Genomic DNA, 4857 nt, shown 5'->3' with positions numbered 1-4857 from the left:
AGCAAATACCTACACTCTAACTAAGGATGGAGTGAAACAAAAGTTAAAGCCATTAAAGGATAAAGAAGAAAATTTATGTAGTGCTTCTAGAATATGTTTTTTTGATGGAAAAGAGCTTCTTAAAGGTATGAAGTATGGGCATATGTGTTTCTCTATAATTATAAAGATACTAAAGAAGAAGTAGAGGAGGTACATGTAGAAGTTGCAGATATGTTTCGAGAGTTTTTTGATATTGTATCAGATAATGTATCTAATAGATTGCCCCCAATGAGGAAGATCATTCACCATATTGATTTGGTTCCAAAATCAAGTTTTCCAAACAAGGCAATGCACAAAATAACATCAACAAAAAGTGAAGAGTTAAATAGGAAAGTTTGTGAGTTATTGTAGAAGGGGCTGATTTTGTGAGAGTTTGAGCCCATGTGTTGTACCAGTAGTGTTAGCACTAAATAAGAATGGATAATGGAGGATGTTTAGAGATTCTCATGCTATTAACAAGATCACCACCAAATATAGATTTCCTTTGTTGAGGATGGATGATATTATGCATTGTTTGAGCAGAGTTGAGTATTTCACAAAGATAGATTTGAAGAGTGGGTACCATCAAATTCATATCAGAGAAGGTGATGAGTGGAAGATTGCTTCCAAGACAAGGGAAGGACTACATGAGTGGTTAGTCATGCCTTTTAAGATTCTTGGTAAATAGATTTTTTCTTTTCAATTTAACTCTTAAATGCCCAAATCTGAAAGAATAACTAGATACCAATAGTTGGATAATCTATCATCAGGTTGATAGATTTCCTTTGAATTGAAAGGTATAGCTCCCTTATCAAATGATATTCAATGAATTGACTAGTTCCTAAACTAATTGGGTATGTTCTTAACCTAAGAATGGAAGAGGGAAAACCAAGCTAGCCCTAGACAGAACTAACTTAGGCAGATTTTAGCTCCTAAACCTAGCCAATGCCAAGAACCCATAATTCTTATGACTTCTTGATATCGGTAATGCAATATGAATGTAAATTATGCAAGTGCAATGAAATTGAAATAAAAGAACATTAAACATTCTAATCTTTGCAATAGAAATAGTTGAAAATGCTCCAATCTACAACCCATTCACCATTTGACTCAGAATCCAAGAAAGTGTTCAAAACTGATGATAACAATACTATGATTGAAAGTAATTAGGAAAAGTGATGCTCAAATACTATGATTTATAAAAAACTATTTCTTTTTTTAAACACAACACAACACTCTGATTATATTTGTTTGCAATCTACAATCAAATTTATTACAAAAACTAAATATCAATCTCTAATGCATAAAGCAAAATAAAAAAATTAAATGCCCTCCCCTCTACTCCAACAATACCTACTTTTGCAAAAAGAAGAACCCCAATCCTTCAAAAAGATTTGCAATAAATAATCTCTCAAGTGATCGATTGATTCTTCCATGACCATTTGGTTACTCTGCCTCTTCAGTTTTGTAACTATTCAATTTGTATTTGATTCTTGGTCTATCCACATGAATTGTGGACATTTCATCTTATTTGATCTTTCCATTTTCCTCTATAGATAGATGGAGCATAAATGATTCACATTCCTCATTCTTCACATTTTGAAATACTATTTCCTAGGACAGAGAGACTGCATTCACCCTGGGATTTTGATTTTGGTCATCTTCACAGACAAAAAGTCTTTTAATTGTGGACATAAACAAAATGAATTATGGATGCATGTTAGCAAGCTGGTCCTTCACCCCTTCCACCTTCTTCGCATGTAGAGGAAGAACTATAACAGTATTGGGAAGCTCACCTTGGCATTGGCTATTATATATTCTTTTTAGATCTTCAATAGTTGGCTTGTCAATCCACTCTAGGACTATATAACCAATTTTTATCCTAGATGGAGGGATTTCATTGAATCTGATTTTATACCCATCGCTGAAAATATAAGGCTGATTTGTGACCAAGAAAATGCTCTTGAATCCAATTCCTTTCTCTTTTTTGTAACCTCCCTGTCTTTTACCCTTTTTGATGGATCATCCAATACTATAGAGGGATTCAATGTTTTGATGAATAAAACCCTTCTCATTGTTGAAGACCAAGAGAGTAGTAGGGGCTCCCACACTAGTCACATCTCTACTTATTACCACAAATTCTAATGATGGTTCAACACTAGCTTCATACTCATTGTCCTTTGCATTTTGTATGAGCTCCATGAGAAAATGGACATCCTTGCTATAAAGTTCTACTGAGATATGTCTAACAACATGATGAAGATCTTATGTAAGCGGGTTCTCTTCTCCACGAATGGAAAATATATTTCTTCTTATCTTTTCAATATGCTCTCTGGGACTGCGTGTCACCATTGCTAAGTGCAAAATTCTAAGTCCAAGTACAAACTCAAAAAACTATATCAAATTCTTGTAGAATCCCACATGTCTATCTTAACTTGTGAGGAATTTATAAGACAAATCCATCAATAGTACAATTCAGCTCTAGATATTCTATCCTTTCTCTTTTATATAGGGTGACTAAGACATATGTCCATAATAAGATCCCCAAGCATTCTTCTCCCCCCAGATTGAATAATTGAGTCATTGTTCCTATATTCATAGCAAGCAGAACTATGAACTCAATCATCATTAGAACGTGATACAATGGGTTATTTGGAAATGCCCCAAGATAAGATGCTCCTTTAACTACAAATATTCCAATCACTAAAAGTAGTATATATCTCACACAGACAATCAATACACTGATTATGGTTCATAGACTTGAAGACTTTAGACATTTGACTAGATTTCCTCTGAGTATAAGGATAATGGCTAGAATGGCCCCCTATCCCATCAAAGATATGGAGTCATTGATCACTCGAAGAGGAGATTTTTTCACCAATAAATAAATTATTTAATTGTAATATTGCTCCAACAATAAATTATTCTCTTGATTGAAATCTCTAGGAAGTGATGAAACCCTTATCATACTGCATGCACATCAAGAACGAGAAAGGGGATTTCCACAAGGATTTTGTAGCTCTATTTCTATTTGGACTATCTTTGAAAGATTGGATTTTCTTTTACATTAAAATAATCAATATTTGGAACCTTCTCCTCACATGCTAGTTCTATTTCATGTTCTTCATGAATATGATTTGATGAATAGACAAGGCTGTATGCATAAGTCCATATGAAGATACTCCCAAGCACCATAGCTATTGGTGGGTTTTCACAAAATTGCTTCGACGGAGCACTAAAGTATACAATTTTTGCCTTGGCTTCATTAGAGAGTAATCACTTTGTTATGGAGGATTCATGAGATCACTTTTGGTGAGATGAAGTACATAAATATATTTCTTTTGATAGCCATGCTCTTTGCTATGAATTTGATGTTTGGCAAAAAATGGAAATTTGGCTTCTCCGGCGAAAAATATCAAAATGGCTTCTCCTCTTCTTTGTGGAAAGTCCCAAATGAGCTTCTCCTGTGGTAGGAAAATTGGAAATCCATTTCTACATCCCAATTCTAACTCTACATTCCAATTCCAATTCTGCATTCCAGTTCCAATTATGTTTCTTTTTGTATATTCAATCAAACAATTTTGAAGACTAACTCAATCATTTCTTTCTCTAAGTTAGATTGTGAACATGAAGCTAAAGAAGCATACTAAATCATATCAAACTAAATCTATAATTTTGAACCAAGGAAATGAACTCTGAATTGTGGCATAGGAACTTCCACATCTACATTGGAACTTTGATCTTTATCCTTCATAGAAACATTGTTAAGCAAACTAGAAACAATTTTGTGGAATTCTTCACAGGAAGTGACTTTAATTTTTTTTTAAATTTATTTTTAAATGGTGTACTGAAAGTGCACCTATAGGGATGACCAATGCATTGAGAAATTTCATGAGGCTCATGAATGAGACATTGAAGGAGTTTCTAAGTAAGTTTGTCATTTTTTACCTAGATGATATATTAATATTTGGTAAGACATTGGAGGAGCATTTGATTCATATTCACAAGGTATTTGATAAGTTGAGGGAAGGAAAGTTGTTGATAAACTTGAAGAAGTGCAATTTTGTAAAGGAGTTGGTATACCTAGGATTTTTTGTCTCAAGAGAAGGTTTGAAAATGGACCTAGAAAAAGTGAAGGCTATCCTTGAATGATCTATACCAAGGAGTGCGATACAGGTAAGATCTTTTTATGGACTAGCTACATTTTACATAAAGTTTATACGAAGTTTTAGCAATATTTGGAGACCCTTGAATGAAATAATAAGAGGAGATAGGAAAGAGTTTAAGTAGAATATAGGAGTAGATAAAAGTTTTAATCTATTGAAATAGAAACTTACTGAGTAGCCTATTTTAGCACTTCTTAATTTTAACAAGGTGTTTCAAGTAGATTGTGATGCTAGTGGTACTGCAATAGGAGTTGTTTTGAGCCAAGAAGGTAGACCTACTACTTATTGTAGTGAGAAGTTGAATGATGCAATGTTGGTGTAAATTAGTATCTACTTATTACACTTACTTAAGTTTACTTAGGTTAATGCATTATTTAATTATTTTTCATTATTTTATTATTTATTTAGGTGAGACACTTAGGAGTTTGTGTACTCTCATTGAGTTATGCAACTCTAATTATGCACATGGTGTCTACAACAGAAGAGTTTGCATCATTCACTAAGTTGTCATGTAGACAACACAGTTATCCACACTCCTCATTTAGTACATGTTGTCTACGCCACTAATTTACATGATACACCATTGTAGGCTTATCCTCACATCATTGCATTTAATTCTGTGCTTAATCGAGGATAACCTATATCTGGTGGGCATGTGCCTCATTGTATGACT

General features: G+C 33.5%; 1 pseudogene; it reads right to left on the bottom strand.

Annotated features, from left to right (window-relative positions):
• Positions 1-2464: 2464 nt before the first annotated feature.
• On the bottom strand, positions 2465-3213 carry LOC149532497 (protein PIN-LIKES 7-like; annotated as a pseudogene).
• Between the last annotated feature and the right edge of the window lie 1644 nt (positions 3214-4857).

The sequence above is a fragment of the Cupressus sempervirens genome, chromosome 10 (genome assembly GCF_028749045.1).
Source record: "Cupressus sempervirens isolate cs-2001-9-10 chromosome 10, ASM2874904v1, whole genome shotgun sequence".
NCBI classification, from domain to species: domain Eukaryota; kingdom Viridiplantae; phylum Streptophyta; class Pinopsida; order Cupressales; family Cupressaceae; genus Cupressus; species Cupressus sempervirens.
Note: the sequence above shows the minus strand (reverse complement) of the source record. Positions and strands in the feature narration are given on the sequence as shown.